This window comes from Marmota monax, unplaced genomic scaffold (assembly GCF_021218885.2).
Source record: "Marmota monax isolate L192 unplaced genomic scaffold, Marmota_monax_Labrador192_F-V1.1 WCK01_AAM20220418_F8-fsc00145, whole genome shotgun sequence".
In the NCBI taxonomy this organism is placed as follows: Eukaryota; Metazoa; Chordata; class Mammalia; order Rodentia; family Sciuridae; genus Marmota; species Marmota monax.
This window is the reverse complement of record NW_026695201.1, coordinates 2261255-2273431: the sequence shown is the minus strand read 5'-3', so window position 1 is coordinate 2273431 and position 12177 is coordinate 2261255.

Here is a 12177-nt window from a genome sequence, read left to right as displayed (position 1 = left end):
TAGGTCCCCACTGACCTACTTACTGCAGTCACATTCCACCCACCTAGAGTTACCACCCGGTTGTCCATTCAAATTATTAATCCATCAAATGGATGAATCCATTGAGGAGGTTACTGCTCTCACAGTCTAATCATTCTCCTCAGAACATTGCTATATTGCTTTATTTATTTAATTGTTTGCTCAAGACAATACAATGATCTTGACATATCATATATTTGATTCAAATGGGGTATGAATTCTTACTGTATATCATGTTTCAAACACAGGAGCTTTTGTGGGGACACTTCAAATCCAAAACCATAACAAGGAACTTCCCACTGTTTTAGATCCCCCTGAAAGTTCATTTGGATCATTTCTCCTAATTGTATAAGTTTCTGTTCAAAAATATCCCTTTCAAATGACACTATGAGAGAACCTTGAATACCCAGCCTATTTATGTCACTCATTTTTTCCTGTAAGTTATATTTTGTTTTCCTTCAAAGTGTGTATATATGTGCATTTGTATATATGTAGCTGTACATAGAGTTCATCACTCTTTCCCACAAGTCTATAAACTACATTTGGTTGGAAATCATTTCAATTTTGCTACTTACTATCTGTTCAGAATCTAGCAGAGGGTCTAAACATGTTAAGCATTCAATAAAAGTGCAATGAATGAAAAAATATAATGAATCCTCTCCACCCTCATTGATATCATGTTTGGTCCTTAGTGATTCCATCCTGATTCTAATCCGTAAGGAACCTACTCTTCATTTTAGTGCTTTGGTCTACACTTGCCTCTGTCTTCTACAACACCAACTTCAACACTTCCCACATCTGCCTTTGAATCTCTTTGGATAATACTGTCCTAGCCATTGTGTATCAATCAGTAATCTTTTCTGGATTGTATTTCTTTATTCATAAAACTTCAGTGAGTAGGTAAGCCATCTCTAGGTGGTGTTCATTGTTAACATTATATGGTTCTAAGAGTACATTTAACTCTTTATTTTCTTGTTAGTTCTTTGTAAGTAACCCTTGAATTCCAAGACGAATAACTTGTCATAAAAATGTGACTCTTTTTCTTGAGTCACTATTTCCCAGAATTTTTGCACATTCTTGGGATTTTCTAGATATTCAAGTAATATTTTAAATATAAGAATTTTCTTAGTCATGCAGACAGGTTAGTAAAATATTTGAAAACATTTTTCTTGTGTATGGTGTGTGTGTGTGTTTGGGTGTGTGTGTGTGTGTGTGTGTATATATATATATATATATATAATTGAAGTTGTAAAATTTGTATAGCTAGACACTCACACGTACACATATACATCCATGGAACAAAAGGGTAAAACTCATGATACTCATTTGTGGATGAAAGTATTCCAATATTTTAAAATCTGTATTTCAATTTTTCTCCATATTTATGTATCCATTTCTCTATATATGCATATTATTATGTATAATAATTAGTATGAATTCTCCTTCTGATTCCTAGAGGTAAGTGGAGAGCAAAACCCTTCCACATTATCCTTTCCTATTTCCTGAGGCTTAGGAAGAGCATGTTATTCCTCTGTCTTGCCTTCATTCTGCCATCTGTTTTATTGCAGCAGAATCTAAATTTCCATGGAAAACTGAAAGCAAAAGGATCCAAAAATCATAGGAGAAAAAGACTATTTTAGTCTGCTTTATATTTATAGTTTCTTTTAAATTCAATCTTTTTTTGTTTGTTTGTTTGTTTTAATCATCATACCACTGGTAATTCAGTACTATGTGCCAATTGCTGCTCCAGGCACTGAAACTTTTTTTTTTTTTTAATATGGAACATACAGTTTGCCAAAGGAAGGCAAAATATGCAATCTAGATAAGTCATCAGTTTTTAAAATTATTGAATATAATGCATATGAAGTACTATAACATAAGTGTGCAACTCAATAGTTTTTCACAGATTGAAATGTGATTTCTGTTAAGTAATGAGCATTCAGAACAGAAAAGTATCCCAAATGATCTCTCTCTCTCTTTCTTACATCTTTCATTCAGTATACTCCTCTTCCCCTCAGGTATAACCAGGAGCCTGACATTTAATGATACGGCTTGTCCTGCCTTGATATTTTAGTTAAGTTGATTCATACAATATATACTCATTAGTGTCTGATTTTTATTTTCATATTTTGGTATTGGGGGTTGAACCCAGGGATGTTTTGCCACTGAGCCATGTCTTCAGTTCTTTTTATACTTTAATTTAGACAGGGTCTCAATAAGTTGCCCAGACTGGCCTCTAACTTGTGAACCTCCTGCCTAAAACCTCCTGAGTCTCTAAATTACAGGCCTACAATCTTTCATATGACATTGTTTAAAAGATTTACCCCTTCTGTCTCAGATAGTTGTAGCTCCTTCCTTCTCATTGATTATAAAAATCTGTTATGTGGGTTTATTTATTTGTATATTTATTTATTTGTATACCAGCATTTATTTGTATATCTTGACAAGCTCTTTAGTGATTTTCAAATTTTGGGATATTATAAATAGCACTACTATGAGCACAATTGCACATCATATTCAATGTGCATTTGTTCACTTTCCATTTGGATATGTTTCTAAGAGTAGATCTGTGGAGTCATTGGTCATGTATACATTCATTTTTGTACTGACACTGGGACACACTTAAAAAGCGATTGTGCCAGTTTACACTCTTATTACCAAGGCTCAAAGTATCGGGGTGCAGATGTGGGAGGGCCATGAGAAATCATTACTAGTTTTAGAAATGAGGAAATTTTCAAGGAAGAGGTAAGAAGTCAATTGAGTAAAAGTAGAAGTTTTATAACAAAAATCAAAAAGTGATACAGGTATAGAGGCAAGAAAATATTTGGGGGAAGTATTAAATAGTATGGTTTATTTTTTTCATTTTTATGATTTATGCTTTTGGTATTATAGCTAAAAAAACTATAACTTACGATCATAAAGTCTTATTATTTTCTTCTCTGTATTTGTAGTTTTAGTTTTTATAAGTTTATGATCCATTTGAGTTGACTTTTTTATATATTATGAAGGATATCTCAAGGTTCATTTATCACAAACTTTTATTTTGAAGAATTTTCAGATTGCAGACCTTTCAAATATAGTACAGTGTTTCTATGTAAGTTTCACCGACTGTGTCCAGTGATAACTTTTTGCAAAATCAGAATTCATTTTTTAAACCAAGGAATCTATATTGGTATGATCCTATTAACATAAGAAAAACCAAGATTCCTTTTTACTTATGTATATCCAGCTGTTCTCTTCTCATCATTTATCGAGAAGACTATTTCTTCATTGAATTTCCTTTGCCTGTGTGTTGAAAATCAACGGGTGATGTATGTCGGGGTCTATTTCTGGATTCTCATGTATTCAAAAATGGTGCTGTCTTCATTACTATAAATCTATGCTACAAGTCTAAGTCCATCCCAAGTCTGGGCTCAAGTTCATGTCCTCCAACTTTGATTTTTCAAAATTTTCTGACTGTTCACGTCCCTTTGCTGTTCTGTATACATTTTATTTCAGCCTGTAATTCTTTACAAAGAAAAAATCAAGAATAGATTTGTCGCTACAGATCAGTTTGAGAGAACAGATACCCTTAATAGTAGAGTCTAAATTTATAAATATGGGCTATATCTTCACTTATTGAGGTTGTCTTTGATCCCATCAGTGTTTTGTAGGTTTTTCCATGCAGTTGGTGTACCTAGTTTGTAGGACATAGAATTGTCATGTTGTTGTAAATAATGATTTTAAAAATATAATTTTCAAATAGATGAGAGATCAGCGGAGTAGAGGAAGGGGATAGAGGTGGGAGGAAGGAGGAGGGACAGGAAATGGAAGGAACTGGAACAAAATTGACCAAGTTCTACTATGTACTGTTCATGCATATACCACACTGCATTTCATCTTTATGTCTATCTACAAATCATTAATAAAATAATATGAAAGGTAAGTAGACAGGAAAGAGAACGGGGGAGGGAGAAGAGGAGGGAAAGAGTAAGTATTGAGGACTGGAATGGGGAAAACCACATTAAAAAAAGGTAAATATTAATAAAAAAAAGAAAGCTGATTTGTATTACTGTATTGAAACCATATGATCAGGTTTTAGAATTAAAAAAAAATACTCTTACTGTACATATTCCCTTCAGAGCCATGCATAGAAGCACTGGCTATCAAAGACGAGGCTAGCAGGCTGCTGCTGGCTCATCCCAGACCCCGGTGTCTCTTCCCGGTCACAGCAGACCCTCTCTTCTGAGGGGTCATCAGTCTATGAATTTGGTGGCTAGTGCTTCTTTGTTTTCCTTTCTATTTTTACAATCATTATATGTATCCATAATAATATGGGTTAGTTTTGCCTGTGCTCTTAAATTCTATGTAAATGGAATCATACTGTATGAATTTTTGCTTTTTGTCCCTCAAGGTTTTAGATCCATCCATGTTACTGTGTGGACTTAGAGTCCGTTCCTTTCTGGTGAGGTATTTCATTGTGTGATGGAGTTAATCTACTTATCCATCCATTATTAGTGAGTATTTCAATCAATTCCAGTGTAAGTCATTTAAAATAAATATTTATGTGAAAACCATTTCTAATTGTTTTATACAAGCATTTAGAAGTATAATTTTTATATGTTGGCCATATAATCTACAAATTTAATTTGGGAATTAAACCCCGGGATGCTCTAGCACTGAGCTACATCTCCAGACTTTTAAATTTTTAATTATTTTATTTTGAGATAGGTATCATCTAAATCTCTGGTATTACAGGTGTGTACCACTGCACCCAGCAGTTCTAGCAGATTCTTTTTAAAAACATTTTTTTTCTTTTAATATTTTTTTAGTTGTCAGTGGACCTTTATTTTATTTATTTATATGCAGTGCTGAGAGTCAAACCCAGGGCCTCACACATGCTATGCAAGTGCTCTACCACTGAGCTACGACTCCAGTCCTCTAGCAGCTTGCTTATTTATTTATTATTTATATATGATAGTGGAATGCATTACAATTCTTATTACACATATACACACCATTTTTCTTTTAAAAGAAAGATTCCTTGGGATTTTTCACATAGTCGGCCTTGCCATTTATGAAAAAAGATAACTTTATTTTATTTTTTCCTTTCCAATCAATCTACTTTTGATGTTCTTTTCTCTGTTTATTGCACTAGTGAGGTCCTATGCTATAATGTTCAACAGGAGTGATGAAATCAGACCCATTTTTCCCTTCATTCCCCCAAACTTCAGGGGATAACATTCTGTCTTTCATTATTAAGTATGATATTAGTGTGGGCTTTTTGTAAAAATCCTTCCTCAGAAAGAAGGTGTTCATTCATATTGCCAATATTGGATTTTAAAAAAATTTATTAACAAATGTTTAATTTTGTCAGACTTTTCTGTATGTGTTGAAAGGATTTTACATTTTTCTTTAATCTTAATCTTTTGATAATATATATTTTCAGTTTTGGATTCTCATGATACATCCTACTTTGTCATGATATATCATCATTTTTATTGTATTTCTCATATTTTGTTGAGGGTTTTTGAATTTTTGCTTTTGAAGGACAATGGATTGTAGGTTTATATTTTCATGTTGTAATGTCTTTGATTTGGGGAGTTGGTTAATACTAGTTTTACTTAATAAGAAGTGTTCCCTTTTCTTCCGCACTCTGTAAAACTTTATGTAATTATTATTTCTTCCTCCAATGTTAGAAGTTTCCAGTAAAGCAACCTAGTCATGGCTTTTTAGTTGTTGGAAATTTTAAATATTAAGCTACTCATAGGTATGAGTATTCCTGTTAAATATTTCTTATTCTGTGAGATTTGTTACTTTTGTCATTTAAGAAATTACCTGTCTAGGCGCAGAGGCAAACACCTGTAATACCAGCAACTGGGAACTGAGGCAGGAAGATCGCAAGATCAAGACCAACTCAGGCATTTTAGCTCGACCATGTCTCAAACTAAGGTTCATACCCAACACCAGAATTTTTTTTCCCATTTCATTTATGCTGCTGAATTTATCCCAAGGTTGTCTTATTTACTCACTTTTATTGAATAATCTGTAATATCATCTTATCCATAGCATTTACAACTGTGTTTTGTCTCTCTGCTGATATTTGTTATTTAGTTGTCTGGTCCCACCCCTACCTTGGTCAGTATCATTAGAGTACTGCTAATTTTCTTTCTAAAGAACTGGCTTTGATTGCACTGTTTTCTTCACTGTATAGTGTTCTCAATATTACTTATTTCTGCTCATATCATTAAAATTGTCTACTTTTGATTGCTTTGAATTTAGTATATTCTTTTTTAAATTTTTGGTCCTAAGGATTGAATCTAGAGGAGCTTTATCACTGAGCTGCATCTCCAATTCTTTTTATTTTTTATTTTGAGACAGCATCTCCCTAGGTTGCTGAGGCTGCCCTTGAACTTGTGATTTTTCTGCCTCAGCCTCCCAAAGCACTGGGATTACAGGTGTGTGCCATCATTACTGGCAGCATATTCCTCTTTTATAGTTTATGAAATGAAGACTTATTTCATGGATTTGTAAATTCTTTTCATTTATATCATTTAACTCCATTTGATCTTTCGAAACACTGCTTTAACTTTATTTCAGATTTTAAAAAGTTGTATTTTCATTTTACTTCAAAACATATTGTAATTTTTAAATATGATTTCTTTTTTGACCTATAAGTTCTTTAGAGATGTGGAGGGTTTTTTTCCTCCTCTTTTTTTTTTTTTTTTCAAATTTGTGGACACTCTCAATGTCAATTTCTTAAATTCTGGTTTAATTCTGTTACATTCTAAGAACATGCTGTATTTGATTTCAATTGTTTTAAACCTGTTATTATTTGTTTTAAGCTGAGACAGTTGAAATGTGTATATTCTGATGTGGTTGAGTTCATTAATATGTAAATTTTAATAGGTCAGATGGTTGATAGAACTCTTTACATCTTCATTATCCCTATTCATTAGCTCTAATTACTTCTCTTGATTATTGAATAAAGAGTATAAATTTCTCCAAATGTAATTGAGGGTTTGTCTAGTTTCTTTTCTATTCTATTATTTTTTTTTACTTTATGTATTTCTAGGACCTTATTAGTTGCATTGGTGAAATGACCACTTCATTATTGTGTAATGTAATTTCAAAAATAATTTCTGGGACTGTGTCTTTTTTTCTGAAGCCTACTTTTTCTTATATTAATGTAGTGACTCTAACTTTTTTATTAGTGTTTATATGGTATACCTTTTCATCCTTATACTTTTAATCCAGCTATGTCTTTCTATTTAAAGTAGATTTAAAAGTCAACATAGAATATATTCTAAGTTTTCATTCAATTTGAAAATCTCCGCAAGGCACCATGGTGCATGTAATCTCAGTGACTTAGAAGGCTGAAAAAGAAGGATCATAAGATTAAGGATCACCACAGCAACTTAGTGAGACTGTCTCAAAATACAAATTAAAAATGGCTGGGGATGCAGCTTAGTGGTAGAACACTCCTGGGTTGAATCCCCAGTATGGGAGGGGAAAGGAAAAAATAAAATAAAAAGAAATTCTCTTTTCATTTTTTTTTTGTTTTAACTATTTACATTGAATATATTCGAATAGATAAGACAGATTATAAAATAGAGGCAAGCAGGTAAGGGCTACAAGCCCCGAGAAGGCTTCTTCAAATGGAAAGGCCACTCTATGAAATTAGTCTGTAAAAACATTCAAAACATTTTAGCCAACTCTTTTGTCTTAGAGCAGCAGGAAAAAGGAAGCAGGACAGACCTGAGTGAAGGCTACAAACTCAAAGGCTAAAAGAACACAACCTGTTATGCTCGAATTCGGGACCCCAAAGACCACCAGAGACCCAAGATCGATGTAAGCAGCAAAGAGGTGTTTATTGCGAGCTAGCTCGGTCCTCCGCGCACACACACAGCAACTGGTGACGCTGAGAGGCCCCAGCCCAGGGTTTGCAGCAGTTTTATACATTCTTTGGAGAGGGCAGGGACTTCACATACATCATAGCAAATCATCACACACCGCGGGAAAATCAAATAACAACTCTAAAACATGATTAGCACATTCACTGGCGGGAACAAGTTGGGTAGGGGTGATTGGTCAGTACAAAAGGGGTATTCGTTTGAACTGATTGGTTTGAGCCAAGAGGGGTGTATGTGCTGAACTACATGGTTTCCCAACTTGTTATCAACCACCATAAAATACTGGGAGGGTTATCTGGCATCCCAGGTATTTCCCTGTCTCATGCTCATTGGTGGCTGCTAGGGGGCTGCTATGGATCCCCACCTAGCCTGACTGAGTCAGGGACACCTGGCGCAGCAGATCTCTCCTGTTATTTGTAGATAAAGAACTTAGCAGGGTGGGAATGTGCTTAGGAGTGCTCTGTGGGTTTTTCTAAGGACTAAGGTCATGTCCCTTCCTTGGACAGTCTTTGCTCTGAGGTAGAGGCTGGTTTTTCAAACCAATCCGAAGTTTCTGGGCCAAACCAATAGCCTTGGCATTTTCTCAGTACCTGATTGACCCATGCCCTTACCCAGTAGCTATATTAACCCCTAGACTAGTACACTTAGGTTGTAACCTCTATCAGTTCCCCTTCTTGCCTCCAGAGAACTGTTTCTTCTTATTTAAATAAATCCAATTCTTTTATACTCACTAGTCATTTGGATTCTCATACAAGAACCCAGAAAGTCCTCATTACCAGGTGTCTGGGATCTGCTGCAACACGAAGCAGGCATTCCCTGCTGCAGAGGGCTGCAGCCCAAGTAGATCCTGCTGTCCACCGAGGAAGAGTCTGCTCCTACATCCTGAGGCCAGCCACTAATGCTGGAGAGTTTACCGCCTGCTGTCTGCAACCCTGCCCCGCAGTGATTATTGCGATTGAGATGGAGAGTCCACTTTTCACTCTAAATCCAGTTTCATAAGTACTAATGATACCGCCAGAAATCAGTGATCAGTTCTTCTTCCTCAAATGTTGAAGTCTGAACACGAGAGAAGCATGCCCAGGCAAGCATGGAAAACAAATTTTATTTAAAAAATAGTAACAGAGACTCCTCCCAAGGAGGAGAAGGGGGGCCATGGCTGGTGTCCTGATATCCCAAGAAGTGAGAGCCTCCTGCCTCTTTCCTACATTTTAGGTTTTATTTGTTCTCCTGCCCTCTTCCTCCTATCTCTCTTCTTCCTGTGTACGTGACTAGGCCCAGGAGATATGAGTGGGATGACCAAAAGGTGAGAAGCAGGTGGCTGACAGGGCCAAGGTGGAGTGATTCAGGCAGGATGAGAGCAGCAGCACATGGGCATTCAGTAGCAGCTCTGGTCTGTTCTAGCAGGTAATCTTCATAGTCAAAGGGCTCTGGAGGCCTTAATATTCCAGTCTCCACTTCTGGACCCAAACTGGCCTGCATTCTCTCATTCTGACCTAATTACCTGTCTACACTGATTGCCTGTCTTTAATTTTTGATTCACTAATATAATTAGACTAAAATTTACTACCTACTTATTTGCCTTCTCTTTTTTCCATTTTTATTTTTGTTTATTTATTTATTTTAAAGAGAGAGAGAGAGAAGGGAGAGAGAGAGAGAATTTTTAATATTTATTTTTCAGTTTTCGGTGGACACAACATCTTTATTGTTTTTTTATTTTTATGTGGTGCTGAGGATCAAACCCAGCGCCCCGCACATACCAGGCGAGCCCATTACAGCTTGAGCCACATCCCCAGCCCCGTTCATTCCATTTTTATTTTAATTCATCACCTTTTTCTGATCTTTAATTTAGGATTGCTGTAATTCCATTTTATCTCCATTTTCTTTTAATGGCACTTAAAGTTCTTTAGTGGTGGCCTACATAGGTATGTATAAGTTGTTCACAGAGACCAGGTAAGTTTGAGATCTGTTGTGATTTTTATAAGAAAGAAATATACCAATTCTATGTTGCTGTGCCCCAGGGAGAATCTGGCTGTCTGGCCTATTTATAGCTCTAAACCTATGACTAATAAAATGATGATTTATTACTACAGTATGGCATGGCCTATGATTCTGAATGTGCACTCTGTTTTAATGTCATCATGTTAGTCTGTGCAGGATGTCTGACTTGATAAAGACAAAAAAAGTCTGATGGCCGACAGTGACAATTCCTATTGGAAATTAATTTTGTTTGGTTGATGGTTCTCAGTTTATTCTGAGCTGGATAATTTAGATATACCTTGTCACGTCATGACATTATTCACTAGCATTTGGTCTTTTTTCCCTATCACTCTATTATGTAAATTTTTCTTTTTTCTTTTTCTCCTGAGTATTGAAAGCTTGCAGGCTTTGGTCCAAAACACAAATAAGTTCACCAGTTAGCTCAGGAGGTTGAAATATGGGAAGAAGAGGCACCTCCACTAAAATGGGTGAAAAAATTCAAGGAAGGAGAAAGTATGTGGGGGAAAACCCCAGTTGGCACCCCAGCTGGTTTTATGCTTGATGTTTATGGCACCTCAACTTGCAAGTACTTAACAAATGGGGACATTGAATATTCCTAAATTGGTTTTCTTCAGTGCTGATCTATGGTCTTTGGTTAATAAAACAAAAGGTCAAAATATGTATAAATTTTTGATTGGCCATTTTAAATTCTGATACAATGAGAAATGCTTTAAAATTTAAAGCAAGCACTTTCTAAAATGACTAAAACCTGTGATAAAGCAAGTAGAAATGTCTTGGGAAGCTTAAAGAAGTCTTTTCCAGGTTGGGTGGGCATGGAAAGTGCTCTTTGTCTTACATCTGATTAAAAAACAAGTAGGTCAGAAGGTTTTATTAATTGGGCTCAAAAGTATAATTTTCCTACCCTTTACTAAAGAAATTTCCCTTTGTAAGGGTGTTTCCCTCTATGGGTTAGCTGTTAACAATAGAAAAAAATACATAAACAAATCTGAATAACAAACTTCAGCTTTAAAACTGTTGCTTTCACTGGTCTTTGCCTACTCCCTGCTTAAGGATGTTTTGACTAAGTTCTTTGAAATGTAAATTTTCTATCCTGTCTCAACTGAGCAACTCTTTGGGAAGTACAGATGTAAGCTTAAGGATTGCTAATGGCGTGGAACCATATCAACAGTTTGACTTTAAAAACTGGCAAATGAGGATTCTAAATGGAAGATAAAAAATCTTTGTTTTCAGTTTATTTTATGTGTGTTTGTGTGCTTGTGTGTGTTGAATGTTGTCTACATGGTATCATTTTGACTTATAAATAAATAAGCACTCATAAGGTAAAACAATATAAACCTAAATGCCTTTTAGTTTGTGTGATTTAACAGAAATCCTTGACAAATAAGTTAATTTTGATTTCTTAGATAAAAGTAAAGATGTCTTTAGAATTATTAAGACATTTATTTATTTATTTATTATTTATTTTGCCTATATCATAAGTCATTCAGGACTGTATTTATTTCTGTTAAAGATGTTTAAAGTGCAATGTCCAATGGTTTTGGGGTTCTTCTTTGGTAGGTCAAAATGACTTAAAATATTAATAATACTACTGGTACCGGCGAGGAGTTCTACTCCCTCACATGTTTAAGTATAAAATTAGAGAAACACACTGAAGCAAGCATATAACGCAGGGTTTATTTAAAAATGGATAACATAGATTTCTCCCAAGAGGGAGGAGGGGGCCATAGCTGCTATTCTGGTATCCCAAGAAGCAAGAGTGTTGTGGGAGGCCATCCTCCCACGTGATTCGAGCTACCTCCCTGGCTGGGTGAGAGGTGCTTAGACACACCTTTGTGTCCAGAGCTTTCCCCACCCTTCTCAGGTCCCAAGGGCTTGGCCATGTGGAGGCCTGTCTGGCCACTATCCCGAAGACCCAGTTGTCACCCCTGACCTTGGGACAGTGCCCCCTTCATCTTCAATGGATGGGATTTTCCCCAGAATTTTTTGTTCCCCAATAAAAGTCCACTCCCTGGCTTGTTCTCTCTCTCTCTCTCTCTGGCCTCTTCAGTAAACCTCGATACTCTAATAGGTAGCTTGAGGCTGGAGGTAGGGGAAGCTGTCCTGGAGCTGGTTTAAAGGTAATTAGAGTCTGTCTCTTTAATTCAAACTCCCTTTTTGGATTTCTCACGCAGCTGAACCTTCATTTATGAAGCCTGTGCTGGCCATGTGCTAAAGAGTGTTTTGCCTTTTTCTATGCCCTAGGCTTCCTTTGTTCTCCTGCCCTCTTCCT